This window comes from Pongo pygmaeus, chromosome 16, assembly GCF_028885625.2.
Source record: "Pongo pygmaeus isolate AG05252 chromosome 16, NHGRI_mPonPyg2-v2.0_pri, whole genome shotgun sequence".
NCBI classification, from domain to species: domain Eukaryota; kingdom Metazoa; phylum Chordata; class Mammalia; order Primates; family Hominidae; genus Pongo; species Pongo pygmaeus.
In genome coordinates this window covers 34,385,387-34,404,179 of record NC_072389.2, presented here as the reverse complement: position 1 = coordinate 34,404,179, position 18,793 = coordinate 34,385,387, and the positions used below count along the sequence as shown (strand labels likewise).

Sequence of the window (18,793 nt, the reverse complement as noted above, 5' to 3'; positions counted from 1 at the left end):
GGCGCCCGCCACCACGCCCGACTAACTTTTTGCGTTTTTTAGTAGAGACGAGGTTTCACCATGTTAGCAAGGATGGTCTCAATCTCCTGACCTTGTGATCCGCCCGCCTAGGCCTCCCAAAGTGCTGGGATTACAGGCGTGAGCCACCGCGCCCGGCCAATTGTGGGGATTATCTGAGAGTTGCTGGAGTGTTCTGCACTTCCCTGCGGACCTTTTATCTGGGTGCGCAGGGAGAGAGGCCGAGCCAAGGGAAGGAGGCAGGATGCCACACACGCCCTGCAGGGAGAGTCATCTGCTGGGCACTGCGACACACAGAAAGCCAGGAGCCTGAGCCCCGCCCGCGGTTGTTGAATGGAGGGAGAATGAACAACCGCTGACTCCCTGGTTCCTGGGTGCGGCATCACTGCCCCTCTGCTCCTGGTCAAACCGGCTGTATGCTTAGCCTCAGGAACATGTGGCAGGTGGCAGCCCACGGCCCCGTGGCAGGTAGCGGTGGTTTTGCAGTGTGGTGTGCTGTGGGGGCCGGCAGGGGCACAGCTGGGCAGGCCAGGCTTTCTCTGGCTCAGTATGCAGGGCTGGTTCTTCCCAGAGGAGGCAGAGGTCAGGGAGGAGCTCTTTCCCTGTGTCTCCTGAACAGCTTCATCAGCACACCCTGCAGCGGGGACTCAGTGAGCATCCTGCAGCTCTCTTGTCCCAGAGGGGCTGTGTACTTTCGGCCCTGAGGGCAACGTCTGCATTTCCTTTCTGGGGGCTCCCAGATGAGCCCTGCTCCCCCAGGTCATCCTGCTCCATGTTGATGTGATAACCCCCTCCTCAGTCCGAAACATCTGGAGGCCCCCTTTGTCCGTGGGATAAGAATGGGCTTGAGCATGGCTGTTTGTGCTCCGTGTGGCGACAGTGGCATGTTCCGTGGCAGCTTCCTTCCTCTGTAGCCCGATGTCTTTGACTCCCAGCCTGATGCTCCCTCCTCACCCAGCAGAGGCCCCTTCTCAGCCTTTGCATTTGCTTTCATTTATCTTCCTTCTTTAAGGCTGCCTTTGAGGGTTTACTGGCAAGCAGCATCATGTGCAGTCTATAAATTGTGTGCCCTCTCGGGGCCAGGTAGGAGCCTGAGAGGGAATGGGAGAAGTGGTCACGAATGATTGTGAGGACTGCAGAAAGAAGACAGGGCTGAGAAGAGTGTGATTTCCCCTAGAATTCAGAGATGCCTGCACCAGCTGGGTTTTGAAGAATGAATAGGAGTTTGCCAGGAAGATTCTAGAGGAACAACAGCAACAAAAAGATTTAAACGTGGGCACAGAAGAGGTGAGGCACAGATGGCACAGGGATTTGGGGTGTGATGGGGCAAGGCAGTCATGGGCAGGGTCTAGGCCCAGGACCTCAGGTGCTTTGCACGCCATGACTTGGAGGCAATGGCCTTGTCATGCAGCACTGTGCCTCCATGGGCTCCATTAGAGTCCCTGGCTCTTGGTGTGCCTTTCATGCCCACACCACAGTGGGAGCAGGCAGGTGGGGTTTGGCCTGGGTTTCCCCAAAATGGACACTACTCCCTCCTGTGCTTCAGTATCAGAGTGGGCCCATGGGGTGGGAATAAATGTTTGGGTTTAGGAGGCCTCCAGCTGGGTGGCCTGCTCCCAGGCAGGAAACACAGATTAGAAGAAGTAGCAAGTCGGAAGGCAGCAGCCGTGGATGTTAAAGCTGGAGGAACCTCTTAAGGAATGGGTGTCAGCTCCCTTGTTTGACGTGGTAGGAAGATGAGGGTGAGAGGGGTTGGGAGCAGGTGCTGGAGCTGGAGCCTGAACCCCCATATCTCAGTGCTGCCATCATCCTTCATGGTAATTACGGAAACTGAGGCACAGGCAGGTTACATAGTCTTCTCAGGATGTCAATGGCAGAGCTAGGACGTGAACCAAAGTGTCTGTCTCTGCAGCTCAGTTCTGTGCGAAGTCCAGGCAGATGGTGCTGATCAGTAAGGGGTGCTGGCTGAGCACTGATGGCCACCTGCATCTCAAGGAGAAACAGTGTCACTGGCTAATCTGATGGCTTCTCTGGGCACCAGCACGTGGGCACCATTGCCCTTTCTCTGCAAGGGGTTTGTTTAGTGTATTTGGTAGAACATCCCCCAGCCTACTAGGTGTGGCATGCACTGTGCCACAAGCTCTGTATCTCATGCAGCATTTTGTACTTTGAAAAAACAAGTTGGGAACAGAACCCTGATGAATGTGTTTCATTTCCTGTCAGAGCAAATGAAACCTGAAATATTAATGGCACCAGATTTCCCTTATCTTCCTACAAAAGGGCTTGAAAAATGTACTCCCCACAAACTTAGCATGCAGCTCTGCTACCTGTGGCCCGCAATCATTAGTTGTCCATACTCACTGACCTTTGGAAATAAACACGAAGGTTCACTTGAAGACTTGGGGGAGAATCACGGTCAACCTGTGACTCTTGGTTTTTCAGATATTCGGCCACTCTGGAGAGCCTTGGAGTTCCAGCTGCTCTAGAGGTTCTGGGGAGGGAGCTGTTAGCCTCCCATATGAGCATGTGGCCCATCATTGCCATCCACACCTGCCCGTCTGTGGGTGAATCAGTGGTTTCCTTTCTCAGCTGGTTGACGCTTCATTTGTTTGTGTTCTTTTTCTTTACAGTCTCCTGAATATTTACGCATTGCTGAATCTCCTGTGGACAAACCACCAACAGGCCAGGACTGTCCTGTGGACAGACGGGGTGAGCCTCTTCTTGTGTCTGGAGATTCTGAGTGAGTAGAACCCATTATGATCCCCACTGCACTTAATGTGGCATTCATGCATGAGTCTGGGCTGATGTGCTAATTGGGGGCCGTAAGAAGAGTTATAGCCAAGATGGCCCTCACCTTTCTCTAACAAAAGCTTAAACACGGCTACGCTAAATATTTTTTGATTTCTGCTTTCACAAACTTCACATACACTTACATTTATTTTGAGGCGAAAGGGGAAGAACAGACATTTATAGGGACCAGTTACTAGGAGAAGACTGTGCATTCCCTGTGACCCCGTCAGTCTCACCTCGGATATCCTGTCCCTGGCACGCCCCAGGTCCCTTTTCCCAGCTGCACTGAGTTCTCTGTCCTCCTGGTGGAGCTGTGCTGCTTTCTTGGGCAGCCTCCCTTCCCCATGGGGTGCAGATGGGCCGGGGGCATCCCAGTGGTCAGTTCTTCCCAGGGACCCAGGAGGAGATGCCGGCAGAAAGTGGGCGGGTTCTTTCCGCTCGACCTGGCAATAACAATTTCTAAATTGCTCAGCACCCCAGGCTGCTTGCCTTGACCCAGGTGGCCAGTCCCAGGCACTGCCAGTGTGGGCAGGGCCCTCCCCAGGGGCAGCAGCAGGGCAGCCCAAGACACTGGTGGCCACCACAGTTAGTTCCTACAAGGCGATTGTGCAGGACACGTTCTTGAGCTGCCTGCAGGGTCTGTTTGTGGTTGCAGCTCAGCCCCTCTTGCAGAGGCGGGAGCATCTTCAGCAGCCGGCGATTGTCCCGCAGGAGCTCTGTGCCCAGTGGAATATCTCAGTGCAGTGCACTATGGGGCCACAGCTGTATCACAGCCATGCTCTGTCCTTTAGTGGGCCGTCTGAGCCATGTTCCACTGCCTGTTCCGACACTGCTGTTCCTCGATGACCCTGCTCCCATTGGCCTCCCCATGGTTTCGATCTGTAACCCAGACCCTGTTCCCAGGAGCTGGCTCAGCACCATCCTGCTCCACATCCTCTCTCAGGGGACATCCTAACCTGCCCGGCCTGTCCTGCTCCTGCCTCTCAACCCAGAACACTGAAGGTCCTTCAGGTATTAGGTGAGACCTTAGAAGCAGGGACAGCAGGATTTATCCCACATGCACCGTGCACTGTGCTGAGGAAGCCACGGTCACTCCCCTAATGGTCACTAGGGGTGAGGAAACTGAGGTTGTTGCCCATGTGGTAGAACTGGAATTCAGAGCCTCAGCCACGCCTCAGTCACGCCTCAGCCACCACACCATGCCCTGTGCACGGCGCTGGGGAAACCAGACAGCTAGGACCAGCCTGTGCCTTGGGATGCTTACCCAGACCACCCACCCTCGCCCCCTTTGCACCTCAAAGGCTTGGTCTACTTTTCAGACACAGTTTTTATATTGTCAGCATGATACATATACATATTTTAAGACGTCAAAGAGTTTTATAAGTTTTATGAAAAAAATAGCAGACCCCTGGCCTCCCAGACCATCTCCCCACAGCCCCTGCCCTGCCCACTCCCCATAGATTACCACTTCCAGCTCTTGTCACTTCTTCCTCTGGATTTATCTCCACATTTGTAAAGAACATGGGCACACTGCTATTTCTTAGTCTCTTAGTTGTGGTGGAGATGATTGAACTCATAGATTTCCCTCCTGAGAGCGGCTCCATCTAACCCTAACCCTAACTCTAACATACAGAGTTATGTCATCATTTAGGTGAACCCTTATGCAGTGTGTATCAGTCAGGATAGGCTGCCTCGTGAGGCAGGAACAAGCATCCCCGGAGCTGAGAGAGTTCCGTTTCTCTAGCCTCCTGCCCTGGGGGTGGGTGCTGAGTCTGGGGGAGGTGTGGGGTGGGAGGAGGGGCCTCAGTGCTCAGCAGACAGGTGCTTACTGGTGTCATCATGTTCTCTGCCCTCTTCTTATATGGAACCCGTGGTGCCCTTTTGCCAGGGCATCCCTGCTCCGGGGTCAGGATAGTCCTCCTCTGAGTGGCTGGGGGTCTGACTGCTCCCTGTTGGACCATTGGGTAGCCCCCTGCTTTCTGCCTCACTGCCTTTCTGTGCTGGTGTCTCAGTGCTTGGGCCTTTTGGGGTTTTAGAGGTGGGCTGTGAGGCTGGGCGTGAAAAGGCTTCTTTGCCTCCCCTGCCCGCCGGGGCTCTGTATCCCTGTGCTGTCTCAGCGCTTCGTCCTGCAAGATTTGCAGGTGCAGTTTTCATTTCTCATTCTCTGTTGGTTTTGAGTGATTTCAAGAGACGATGCAGAAAGGCTGTGACCCCACCTCTAAAAGCCAGTGGTCAACCTGGCCACCCTTAAGCCTGTTCTAGTGGGCCTCCCGCCCCGTCGCCCTGCTGTGACAGCGTCCCACGAGGACAGACACAACACAGGATTTCTGTCCTTGCCTTCCTGAGTGCCTGGCAGCCCTGGTGCTGTTGCTTTCCCTCTCCCCTCCTTGTTCTCAACCTCAAGAGGAAAATGTCCAGTTTCTCACCATGAGATATGATGTCATCTGTAGGTTTTTTTTTTAAGTAGGTAAAATTCATATAACATTAGCCATTAACCATTTGAAAGTGTGTAACCTGTAGTGCATTTGCAGTGTTGGGCACCCACCGTCTGTGTCTAGTTCCAACACGTTTTCATCATCCCAGAGGGAAACTCTCCATTAAGCAGTCACTCCCCAGCCTCCCTACCCGTCTCTGGCAACTCCAATCTGCTTTCTGTCTCCATGGACTTACATATTCTGAATGTTTCCCATAAATTAGGCATCATATAATTTGTGACCTTTTCTTTCTGGCTTCTTTGGCTTAGCATGAAGTTTATGTGGATCATCCATGTTGCAACATGTGTCAGAACTTCAGTCCTTTTTAAGGCTGAACAATATTCCATTCTGCAGATACACCACATTTGTTTGTGCCTTCAATTGACGGGCATTTGGGTAGTTTCCACCTTTTGGCTGTCAGGAATAATGCAGCTGTGAGTGTGTGTGGACAGTGTTAGATTCGGTATCTGTTTTCAACTCTTTTGTGTATGTATTTAGGGGTGGAATTGTTGCGTTCTGTGGTGACTCTGTTTCACTTTTCCAGGAACTGCCAAACTGTTTTCCACCACAGCTGCACCATTTTACATTCCCGCCAGCACTGAGTGAGGGTTCTCATTTTCCCCCATCCTAGCCAACACTTGTTAGTTTCTGTTTTTTGTTTCTTTGTTTCATGACGGCCAGCCTACTGGGTGGGAAGTGGGATCTGACTGTTTATTGGCATTTCCTGAATAGGTTTTTTGGTAGATGTTCTTTATCAAGCTGAAGATGGTCTTTGCCTAATTTAGTGAGTGATTTTTAATCAGAAATGGGTGTTGGATTTTTGTCAGATGCTTTTTCTGCATCAATTGATCTGATCATATGATTTTGTCTCTTTAGTCTGTTGATGTGATAGATTATATATATCCATTGATTTTTCTAATGTTGAACCGACATTGCAGCCTTGGAAAAAATACCACTTGGTTGTAGTGTATAATTCTTTTTAAACGTTGTTAGATTTGATTTGCTAATAATTTGTTGTGGATTTTTAAGTTGTTTGCTCCTGAGAGGCAGTGGTATGTCATTTTCTTATAATTTCTTTTGTTTTGATGTTAGGATAATTTCAGCTTCATAAAGTGAGGCAGTGTTTCTTCTCTTCCAATTTCTGGAATAGGTTGTAAAGAATTGGTGTAATTTCTCTCTTAAATATTTGGTAGAATTCACCAGTGAAATGTCTTCCTGTTACTGATTTTTAGTTTAATTCTGTTGTAGTCTGAGAACATATTTTTATGATTTATATTTTTAAAATACTTGTTAAGGTGTACTTCATAGCTCAGAATGTGGTCTATCTTTGTGAATGTTCCATGCAAGCTTGAGAAGAATGTGTATTTTGCTGTTGTTGGATGGAATATTCTATAAATGTCAGTTTGATTGAGTTGATTTATGGTGCTGTTCAAGTGAACTGTCCTTGTTGATTTTCTGTCTGCTTGTTCTATCAATTACCTGCAGGTCTTGAAGTCTCCACTTATAATAGTGGATTTACCAATTTCTCATTTAGAATTAAAATTGTATCAAATTTTGCCCCATATATTTCAATTATCTGTTGTTAGGTGCATAGCCTTTAAGGATTGTAACATCCTCTTGAAAATTGATTTTTCTCTCATTATGTAATGTTGCCTCTTTATCCCTGATGATTTTGCTTGGTTGGTAGTCTGCTTTGTCTGAAATTAATAATGGTACTCCAACTTACTTTGATTAGAGTTAGCATGGTATACCTTTCTCTATCCCTTTACTTTTAACCTACCAGTGTCTCTGCATTTAAAGTAGATATGTTGTAGATAGCATAGAGTTGGGACTTGTGTTTTTTATCCACTCTGAAAATCTCTGTTTCAATGGGTGTGTTTTGATCATTCACATTTAACTGATTTTTGAGGTACTTAGATTAATATCAAACTTTTTAGTAACTGTCTTCTGTACTTGCCAGAGACTTCTTTTTCTCTCTCCTCTAGTTTCAATGGACCATTTTATGTGATGCCATTTTATCTCCTTTCATAGCGTATCACTCATACTTCTTTTTAAAAGTTTTACAATATATGTTTACAATATGTATTTCAAAATAATCTAAGCCCACCTTCAAATAATACTATACCTCCTCCCATTTAGTACGACTACCTTATAACAGAATACTCCGAAATCCTTCTTCCTGTTCCTTGTGACATTGCTGTTAATTATTTCAATTATCCATATGTCATAATCATACAGTGTATCGTTACTATTATTGCGGTAAATAAATTTATTTTTATATCAAATAAGAGTAAGGAAAATAGAAAATTTTATTTCACTGTCATTTATTCCTTTTTGAATACCTCTTTTTTATGTAGATCCAAGTTTTCAACCTGTATAATTTTTCTTCTGTATGAAGAAAAATCTTTTAACATTTATTTCAGAGTATATATCGCCAGTGATGAATTCCCTTGGTTTTGTTTGCCTGAGAAACTATTTCTCCTTCATTTTTGAAGGATACTTTTTCTGGACATAGAATGCTAGGTTGGTGGTTTCTTCTTTCAAAATTTTAAGGATTTTACTCCTCTCTCTCTCTCTCTCTTTTTTTTTTTTTTTTGAGACAGAGTCTCGCTCTGTTGCCCAGGCTGGAGTGCAGTGGTGCTATCTCGGCTCACTGCAGCCTCCACCTCCCATGTTCAAGCTATTCTCCTGCCTCAGCCTCCTGAGTAGCTGAGATTACAGGCGCCTGCCACCATGCCTGGCTAATTTTTGTATTTTTAGTAGAGATGGGGTTTTACCATGTTGTCCTTGGCTGGTCTTGAACTCCTGACCTCAAATCATCTGCCTGCCTCAGCCTCACCAAGTGCTGGGATTATAGACGTGAGCCATCGCACCTGGCCTCTCCACCCTGTTCTTCCTTTCCTGGTTTCTGATGAGAAGTGGGCTGTAATTCTTATCTTTATCCCTCTATAGATAAGATGTTTCCCTACCCTGCTGGTCATTTCCCTTGGTCATTTTCTCTTTGTCTTTGGTTTTCTATAGTTCAAATATGGTGTGCCTAGGTGTAGGGTATTTTGCTTTTTGTTTTTTTTTGTTTTGTTTTGTTCTTAGTATTTACTCTATTTGGTGTTCTTCGAGCTTCCATGGTCTGTGGCTTGGATCTGTCATTAATTTTGAAAATATTTTGGCCATCATTACCTCAAATGATTTTCTTCTCCATTGTCTGTTTTGTTCCCTTTTGGTATTCCAATTACACGTGTAACATCTTTGATGTTGTTCCACAGTTCTTGGATACTTTGTTCTGTTCCTCCCGGACCCATTATTATTATTTTTTTATTTTTATTTTTTTGTAGAGATGGGACTTTGCCATGTTGCCCAGGCTGATCTTCAACTTGTGAGCTCAGGCGATCCTCCCGCCTCAGCCTCCCAAAGTGCTGGGATTACAGGCGTGAGCCGCTGTGCCCGGCCTTCCCACCATTCTTTGTGTGCATGTGTGTTTCAGTTTGAGAAGTTCTTGTTGACCTGTCTTCAGGCTGATTATTTTCAGCCATGTTGATGAGCCTGTCAAAGGCATTCTTCATTTCTGTTAATAGGTTCTTTTGGGCTGGGCGTGGTGGCTCACACCTGTAATCCCAGCACTTTGGGAGGCCGAGGCGGGTGGATCACCTGAGGTCGGGTGTTTGAGACCAACATGGAGAAACCCCTGTCTCTATTAAAAATACAAAATTATCCGGGCGTGGTGGTGGGCGCCTGTAGTCCCAGATACTCGAGAGGCTGAGGCAGGAGAATGGTGTGAACCCAGGAGGCGGAGCTTGCAGTGAGCCGAGATTGCTCCACTGCACTCCAGCCTGGGCAACAGAGTGAGACTCCATCTAAAAAAAAAAAAAAAAAGGAATATGTTGTCCTTTTTGCCTTCTAGCGTGCCTTGTAAGTTTTTTGAAGCTAGATATGATGTATAGGGTGATAGGAACTGAGGTAAACAGGCTTTTAACGTGAGGTTTTCTGTTAATCTGGCTATGGGCTACGTGTAATGTTTGTTGTAGCTGTGAGTGCCGGAGTGTTCCGATCCTTGCAGTGCCCTTGTTTTTGTCCTCTGGCTCTGGGCTTCCCTAAATTCCCTTCCTCAGAGAGAGTGAGTGTCGTGCAGCTCTCCCAGCTTTCACCTGCTGTTGCACACTGGAGTCCTGTTGGTGTAGTTGTAGGGTGTGGGGAGGGCCAGCGGTCTATAGCCTTCTGATTACATCTCAGTCTTTCTGTGGTCCCATTTCCCTGGGCTGTGGCTGTCACAGACGTTTCTTCATTTATAGCTTTTCTAGACCCCAAACAGGAGGCCAGAGGGGGCTGGACTCGGGAATGATGGCTCTGCAACAAGGTTCTGGTAAAGTCTTTCCCTGCGGGGAGCAGGCCTTTGTCGTAGAGAAGGCTCTGGCTGCATTTCACCAGGATGACATTTCTCCTCCCTCTGCCAGAGTCACCAGGAGATGTCTCTTGGGTTTTCATGGTGAGAACCTAGTAGGGATCCTGGAGGAAAAGCCCATGAAAGTTTTGGGCCCCCCTAAGACTGTGGCTTCTAGGAGTTTCTCAGTCACGGGAGTCCATCCTTGGCCTGCAGCAATTTGTCAAAATTACCCAAACTACTGCGGTATGGCCCTAGAGGCTCCGTTCCAGGTCAGTGGATCTTTGGATTTGGCTGTCTCTCTAGATTTCAGGGGGGCGGGTTGCAAACTCAATTCACTGATGAGTCCAAAGAAGGTCATTGATTTTCAGTTTGTGCACCATTTTCTTGTCATGAGGATGGGACTGATGACTTCCAAGTTCTTTACGTGTTGGAGCGGAAACCCCGGTCCTTCCCCTGCTTTGATTTTCCTGTCACCCCAACCGGGAATCGTGTTTGTTATTTGATGGTTTACTCAGTTGTCATCTGTCTTCCTAATTAGAACATAAGCTCCAGGGAACTGGAGTGTCAGTGTTCCCTCGCGTCCTTGCACCCACAAGACAGCCTGGCACATTCTGAATGAATACACCAAAAGGGATAAATAACGAGGCCAAGTCACCTGGCTATGGGTGGCTGCTAATCCGTAGGATTTCTCGTGCCTTGTGGTTTCAGTGAATTTGAGACCACACATGAGTGCTGCCAATGGGCTCCCAGATGTCCTCAACAAAGAGAGGAGTGACCGCTCAGATCCAAGGGTGCAGCACTTACCGTCTATCACTGGGAGCTGATGGGCTGTCTTTAGCATGGCACTTTGTATGGTGCTGGCGCCCAGGCTTCCCTGGGGCAACAGCGGTGGCCCAGTCGACACAGAAGAAGAAGGGGACTTTTCTGTGGTCACTTCCGCATTGTCAGTTGTTTTGCCCTCTTACTGTGGCTAAACCTTCTGTTCATACCTGTCCCACATTCTCAGTATTTGTCTTTTGGGATTGCAGTAGTGGGACTTGGGTGCACATCGCAAAAAACCAATTTGCCCCCATTATCCATGTCTTGTTGATGGTCCCACTGCCAGCATCAGTTCTCATGAACAGATTTCTAAACCATCACCATCTGTTCTGCTCTTAATTTCAAGTGTAAAAAGTATTATTTTCCTAATTCCGTCAAGGGGAGGGAGAATATGTATTCCTAAAGACCACAGTTCTTGTATGAGGAAGTGTAGATCCGCCACCCGCCTACTAACGGAAAGGTTGCTTCTGCCCGTCCTCAAAGCTGTTGAACCATTATTTACCTAGAGGGTAAAACTGGCCCGTTGGCATCTCTATAAAAACAAGGTAGGAAAAGGTGGAAGTAGCTGAGTTGGGGAGGTGGAAGTGGGGCAAAGGCTATGTCTCATGCCCCTCCCTGACACTGCAGCCCCCCGACCCTCCAGCCCCTGCCAATATAGGTGGGAATGGGCTGGCAGGGCTGCATCGTGGTGGTCCCTGCTGCTGCTAGGGCTGTTTCCAGAAGAAGGCTCAGTTTCAGGCTTGACTTCCCCTCAGAAGTCATAAGGACCACAAGGTCCATCTGGGTGGGCGCTGAGCTCTCCACGATGGGAGCAGGATAGACATGAGCATCTTCACCCTCGTGGTCCCTCTGAGCCTGCCCTGGGGGTGAGCTCTTTTTCTGCTCAAATGAACATTCCAGGCAGGCCCTGGAACTTTCTGTCATTCTAAGGCAATAAAGGGTTCTTTGGTTACTTTCAGTCCCAGGAACAGTGTTGGTCAGTCATGAAAAGGAGTAATTATAGACTCTTTGGAGCTTCTCCCACCCGCTGGAGCCTGACCCGTCTTGGAGCCGACTAGGGAGGGAGGGCTGTGTGTCCCCTTCTTTCTTCCTTTGCCTCTGTTTTTGCTGGCCAGGGAGTGCTCCAAGGGATGGAGTGTCTGGGGAGAGGGCATTCTTTCCACAAATGGGCTGGGTGGCACTTCTGGGGTCCAGCAGATGTTTCACTTGGACTTCCTGTCTCTGGCGACCCTTGGGTAGGTTTCTTAGAGATGACCCTGCTGGGAACTTGCAGCTCATCCCTGCGACCTGTGGGAGGCCTTGCTGGGCTCATGCCCTTGACTGCTCCCCCTATCCTCCCCCATGCCCCTCGGGAGTGCTCCTGGGCTGTTACTTCAAGGAGGCCCCAGGCTGGCCCCACACTGGTGGGAGCAGCAGGCAGCTCCTCCTTGGGCAGCTCCTCCTCTTCCCCTGTGAGGCAGCTCTGGTCATGGCCTCCTGCCTCTGGATTCTCAGGAAACTCGGGTGCCGCGTCTGCAGACATTGGGGACGCGGTGCAGCTATCCTAGGGGTCTGCTAGAAGCCCTGTTTGGGAATCAAGGTGAAGTCACCTCCCCAACCTCTTCCATGAGGCACAGCCCTTCACGGAAAGTCCCTGCTCCTCTCCTGGTCCCCTGTAGGCCAGAAACCATGCTGGGGTGGGGAGCTGGGAGCGTCTGTTGATGTGGGATGCAGGCGTGCTTGTCACCTCTCCTGGCCCTCAGGGTAGCAGGACAGCTTACATGAACATCTCGTCCCGCTGCCAGTGGCCTCTGGTGAGACTGCTCCAGTCGGTCCCCCTGTAGCTCCTGGATCTTAGTGGGGGCCTGGGAATGGGAGGTCACAAGGAGGTTCCAGAGCTAGCTAAAGCCACTGAGACTCAGAGGGAGTCTCACGCCACTGCCTCCTGTGCTCCCATCCCCTAGCAAAGTGGGTCTGATGAGGGATGACCTTGCATCCTTGTCTCCTGTTCACTGGGACCTGGTGCTGTTGCCACCATGGGCCGGAACACCCACCGCCCTTTTAGCAAGCCAGCACTGCCCCGCAGGGTCCGGCCGGGGAAGCATCTGGCTTTGCACAGGTGGAAGATCATGACTATTTCCAGAGTCTGTTGCCAGGTTCCATGCAGTTCAGGAGTTGTTTCTCCCTCTGAGAGTCCAAAGTGGTTGTTTTCCGGAGTTTGGCAGTACCTAAGGGTTAATTGGGATGTTATTGTCTGCATTTGGCTTAGAGATAGGAAAGTTTTATGTTTATTCAAATTATCAGTAATTTAAAATTACAATTTTAGTCTTAATTGTATGTATTTGGAGATCCCATTTAAGTCTTTGGAAATAATTGCAGAGTAATATTTTGGGAAGTTATATTACAATGCACAGACGTTCAAGTGGAGAATGGTCCCTGCGTGTGAGCCTTGGCCTGGCAGAGGGGCATCCAGGACAGCGTCCACAGCACGCGGCCCTCCCAACTGGGTCTGGGCATGGCTGCAGCTGAGTCTAGCCCTCCTTTCTGTGCTGTTGCATCCCAGGGAATACGGCCACACAGGCCGCAGTTGCCTAGACTGACCTGGTGTCAGAATCACTGTGTCTGCCTTGGTAAGATGTCCTTGGGAGAGGAAGGGAGCCAGCCAATGAGATGAGGGGTAGGAGGGTGACAGGGTGGAGCAGACCCTCATGCTGGCAGAAGAGAGGTTCACATTCACCAGGGAGCGGGTTTTTCTGAACCTTGGAGAGCTGAGGGGGGCACCTGGAGTGCCTCTGCAGCCCACAGCATGGGGTGCTGGCTTCTGTACCCTAGTGCAGGTGCAGTGCCATGAAGTGCCCATCCCTTGCAGTGGGGTAGGGTTTAAAACCCAGAAGGCAGCCCTCCCTGGAGCACAGCCCCATGGTGTTTAGAGACCCTCTCCTCTGAGCACATGCAGGATGTGACAATGCAGGTGGGCCTGGTGCTGCAGTCTCAGAAACACCCGTGGGCTTCTGCCATGCTCTTTATCCACCAGGGCAGTAAAAGCAACGTCCAGGGTGGCTTAGCCTCCTGCAAAGCCTATGGCAGGACAGCCAGGGTTCCCTGACAGTGGAGATGGTGGATGGCCCCATAGGGGATTAGTCCCATCTCACCAGCAGAAGTGACCTGTGAGGCCTTAGTGGTCAGTGCTGCCTATTGTGGTAGTGGATTGTTTAAAGCCAGGTCCCATCGTGGCTCCTGAGGGAATGAAAATGAGGGGTTCTTTGCTGTGATCTGATGCTTGTGTTCCACCAAATCCATATGTTGGAATTCTCATCCCCAAAGTGATGGGACCTTTGGGAGGGAGGGGGACTTTGGAATTTGCATTCCCAAGGAAATGGGGCCTTAGGGAGGTGTCTTAATCTGTATTCTGCTGCTGAAACAGAATACCACAGATTGGGTAATTTATAATGAACAGAACATTATTTGGCTCAGAGTTCTAGGGGCTGGGGAGTCCAAGGTTGAGGGCTGCATCTGCTGAGGGCCTTCTTGCTGCGTCCTAACATGGTGGAAGGCATCATATAGCGAGCGAGAGAGAGAAGGGGGCCAAACTCATTGTTTTATTAGGAACCTGCTCCTCAATCACTAACCCACTCTCGCGATAATGGCATTAATACATTCATGAGGGTAGAGCTTTCAGGACCTAATCACCTCTTAAAGGTCTCACTTCTCAACATTGTTGCATCGGGGATTAAGTTTCCAACACATGAACTTTGTGGGGGGCCCATTCCAACTATAGCAGTGGGTGATCAGGTCCTGATGGTGGAGCCCTCATAATGGGATCAATGCCCTTTTAAAAGAGGCTGCAGAGAGAGCCTCCCGCCCTCCACCATGTGAGGACAGAGTGAGAAGGTGCCGTCTCTGAGCCATCATATGAGCACTCACCAGGCACGGAATCTGCTGGCTCTCTGGTCTTAGACTTCCCAGCCTCCTGAACGGAGACAAACCAATTTCTGTCGTTTATAATCTACCCAGTTGATGGTATTTTGTGAGAGTACCCTGAATAGAATAAGACTCCCTTCAAACAAATGTCCTGCTCTTTGAAAGAGAGTGTGGGGCTCACAGTCTGCTAGTAAAGACAGTTGTAGGAGCAATGGCAAGCCCACACTGGCTCGGATTTTCAGACCTTATCATTGAGTTAGGAGCGAAGTCCTCGACCTGAGGTTTTATTGGTCCAAAGTCAGGGCCTGCTGGAGCCCCACAGGTTGCGTGCTTGGCCTGTGGAGCAGTTTTCTCCAGAGCACCCCTATCCCCTCTGCCTTGTGCCAGGCCCAGCAGGGACTGAGGGTAGAATAATGACAGGCACAGCTCCTCCCCACAAGGAGTCCACGATCTGGGGTTTGATGCTGGAGCCCGAGGAGGGGCTGCCCACATGGGCCGAGCAGAGGGCCTGGGGAAGTTCCAGGAAGAAGTGACTGTGTGCCGAGACTGCAGGAGTAGACAGCCCAGGAGAAAGGGGGGCATGGGCTGGGGGTGGGGGTGGTTCCAGGCAGAGAGAGCAGCTTGCACACAGGAAAACAAGGCATGGAGTGGGCAGCTCCTTCCGCCTGGTCTCTAAACCCATGAAGAGGGGGCTGGGGAGAAGAGACGGGGGTGGAGGAGAGCAGGACTCGCAGGCCAGCCAGCCCTCCATGGCCTTGGGAACAGAGTGAAGAGCTTGGACTGTGTCCTATGTCCTGGGGCCGGTGCCACTGCAGGCTTTGGAGCCAGGAGGGACTCAGTGGAACTTGCTGTGTATGATTGTGAGTGTGGGGAATGGTTTGGGGTGGGAGGCAGGACAAGCAGCTGTGGACTCCTGTCTGCAGGTGAGTGCCAGGGCTCAGTGTAGGTTCTGATTGGGCTAAGTAGGTGCCCATCTGCCTGGAGTCCAGCTGTCCTTGTCTGGTCTGTAGATCCTGTTGTCAAGGTCTGGCAGCTAAACGCTGGTCTTTCTGAGATAATGAAAAGGGAAAACTTTAGAGGCAGAACGAAGACCTTGCAGTGACCAGTGACATCCCCATAGGGTCTAGGTATGTGAGGTCTATTGGCGCCTGTGTGGGAAGGCGGGAAACCAGGGGCTTGGGGCCAGTCACAAATGCCACACTGGGCTCTGCCTTCGCTCTAGGTGCTTTGGTTGCTGGATTTGGTGGTGGCTCAGGGCAGTCACTTGTGAGTCTCAATGTTTTATCCCCTGGGGCCTCCCCAGAGCCGTAAGAGATGGTTCACCTCTGAAGGACTGCCCCATGCTGTGCCTGGTAAGCTCGGTCACCCAGGGCTGTCACAGAGATGGGCTAGGGACCGCATGGGCTGAGCTGATTTCTGCCCTGCCACCTACACCTTGCTGTGGTTACTTTGGCAGTGTTTCCCCGTCAGGAGAGCAGGTGGGAGGGGAGGCAGGTCCCTGAACTGGGATAGAGCCCGGAGACCTGGGTGTCCTCTGCTCTGTTGTACTGACCCACTGCGTGCTTATGAAATGAGGGCAGGGGTTCTCAGTGCTCCCATGGCATGGTGACTATAATCCATGAATGATGCCCACACAGTTCCTGGTATGCTCAGTGTAGCCTTGTTGTTGTAAGAGAAAAAAGCAGGGATTCTCCACTTCCCCACAGAGTGAACTGGAATGAGGAGAGACTGGTATTTCTCCAACACTAGGTTTCTTTGGATTTTTGTGCTGGTTGATACTCCCTAAATCACAGGTCGCCTTAAAGAGAGCAAGAGCCCTGCGCGGTGGCCTGGACCGTTGGTTCCCCCTCCATCCAATGCACCTCGTGGCCCAGTCTTTACCTGCTCACCATGCACAGCACTTCCCGTGGGTTTGAAAACGTGTCATCTGCATGGCAAGGATGGGAATGGGGAGTGGGAACCTGCAGTTTAGGGTCCAGGCAGGTGGATTTTAATTTGCCCCTGGGGGATTCTAGGGCCAGCAGAGCTCAGTGCCGCTGCTGTCTGGGCCTCCAGGCGGTGAGCTGCTGGGGGAGCCCCTCTGGAAATGGACAGTGGCTGTCCAGGGCGTAGGACACTAGGGGGCGAACAGAGGAAGTAGAGGCATCTGGGGCTGAAGTTCAAGGTTGCAGCATGGAGTTCAGGGTTGCAGCGCCCAGCCTAGCAGGGCAGGGTTCAATCTGGAGGACTGGCATGAGGAGGCAGAGGAGTCAGCCAAGTCCTCCCCTCAGCCTCTCTCCAGACACTATAGATTCAAGGCCAGGTCTGCATGAGGACAGCCACCTGGTCTCGGCTGAGGTTACAGGAAGGGAGTCGGGGCAAGGGCCAGTGAGTTTGTTCCTAATTTGGGTCCCCTAATTGTCCAAGACAAGAAGAAAAGGCCTAATTTCTGTTTCGCTAAGTTTTATACTACTTTAGTTCACGTTCTTTAACAATAGGTTATTCATGCAGAGCTCATCTCTATTAATCAAAATGTATGATTAGGCAGAAAGCCCTATTCCCACACCAGAGTGGTGAAATGCAGTGCATGTGTGTTCAGAACAATTTTTGAAGTCTTGATTTTGTTTTGTTGCATGTTTATTTGGTTGCTTGCAGAAGAATGAAGTTTTCTGGCCCTCTGGAAAATTTTTCTTTCTCCTGAGAGGTTTTCCAATCTAGTAGAAAATAGACGCAGAGTTTGGCTTGCATTGATTGTGGTGTTAGAAGCGGCCCTGTACATTTTAATGTGGAAGACGTGATGGTTTTGCGTTTGCTCCTCCAGTTGTGCCGCATGGCTCTCTTTCTGCCAGCGCTCTTGCACATTTAGTTCTTGAGTGAGATGTTCTAAATAGAAGCCATGGTCCATTCAGTCCCCAGCCTGCTGTCCTTCTGTGACCCGCCAGCCAGCTTTGCTTAGGGAGCTATGCGCCCCTCCCACTAGGCTACAAAGTCATGGGCAGGAAAAGCATCTGTGCACAGTCAGGAGCAGAGCACCCAGGCCCAGGTCTGTCCCAGAGCCGCGTGGACCTGGTGAATGGCTGTTCAGGTCAGAAGGGGGTTTGGATACACCGGTTCTGTGTTTCGGAGGCCAGCGTAGTCCCCAGTGTATTTCGCAGAAGTGATAGCAGCTTTATTCCCAAGGCACTAGTGCCAGCACGTTAGGCACGTGCTGGGTGCCTGCTTGAGCATCTCCTTTGTTCCTCTCTATCACCGGCTGTCCCCTGCAGAGGTGAGCGAGGCAGAGTTGGCTGGTAACAGCCAGTGTCCACAGAGCCCCAGGGCTCCCTGACTGGGCTGTGCCACCCGGGGACAGGCAGATAGACCCCAAGTAAAGTTAAAGGGAAGCACAGTGGGGCCTGCACAGGATGTGAGTTGGAGGCTCTGGTGAAACTGAGACCTGGTGGGGGATGGGAGGCAGGGGCCCTGCTGGGACAGACAGGAGACCAGGGGCCAGTGGCAGAAATGGTCCTCGACCTATCCTCATGCAGATGGTGGCCTCTACCGGGAGCCCTGTGTGTCTCTGAGCCTTAGTCTCCCTCCTTCCAGTCTGCGAAATGGGCATAATAGAAACGGTGCATCTCACTAATAAATCTGTGCAGAAAGAGAAAGCAGTTTGCAACTGTGAAGCATTATTCAGATTTTCCTGGCTCTACTTCCAGGATCATATGCCTCCGCTATCTCACGAGACACAGGCCTCCCACGTGCCCGGTGCTGGTCTCGAGGTCATCTGAGCCATCATCCACCCCTCTATACCAGGGACAGTGTGCTGCCAGGAGGGGCACCAGAAGAGGTGTCATACAGTGGCATGCTGAGCTAGGATTTGAGGCACTTCCTGCCTCTTCCAGTTCCTTGTGGGCCGGGGGTGCTTTGTTCAGATGGTGCTGGGGAGGAAGGGTAATATCTAAGGATGTATTGAGAGGGTCACATTCAGGTGTGCCATCTTCTGAGGGACAGAACCCTGTCACGACAGTTTTGCCGTGACTGAATTCCCATGTCGCAGAGTGTGCTTGGGGTGTGGCTCTGAACATCGCAGGCAGGTCAGGTGGAGCCTGGCTGCTCTGGGGAGCTGTGCCCAGGTTCCCTCGGTTCCTGAAGCTCAGAGGTTGCAGGAGAAAGGGCCTCCTGGTGGCTGCTTACTCTGCCCCACTGTGAAGTGCCTTGTCACTAGAGTTAGGCCCCTCTCCCCCTCCGGGCTTCGGGGATTCCACTGAGGATGGAGGGTGTTGGACTTAGTTTCTTTTTTTTTTCTTTTTTTCTTTTGAGATGGAGTCTCCCTCTGTTGCCCAGGCTGGAGTGCAGTGGCACCATCTCGGCTTACTGCAAGCTCCACCTCCCGGGTTCACGCCATTCTCCTGCCTCAGCCTCCCGAGTAGCTGGGACTACAGGTGCCCGCCAC

At 50.5% G+C, this 18,793-nt stretch overlaps 1 protein-coding gene across 4 annotated transcripts in view; it reads left to right on the top strand.

The window, feature by feature from the left end:
• The window catches only part of APBA2 (amyloid beta precursor protein binding family A member 2), a 227,279-nt gene that overhangs the window by 33,600 nt on the left and 174,886 nt on the right, over positions 1 to 18,793 (top strand). For 2 of the 4 annotated variants that reach the window (XM_054450953.2, XM_063652507.1), the window contains one exon: positions 2,649 to 2,727. The gene's annotated coding sequence lies outside the window, so the exon portion shown is untranslated. Of the gene's footprint in view, positions 1 to 2,648; positions 2,759 to 18,793 lie in introns of those variants that run through there. The other 2 variants (XM_063652506.1, XM_063652505.1) reach the window with 2 other exon arrangements.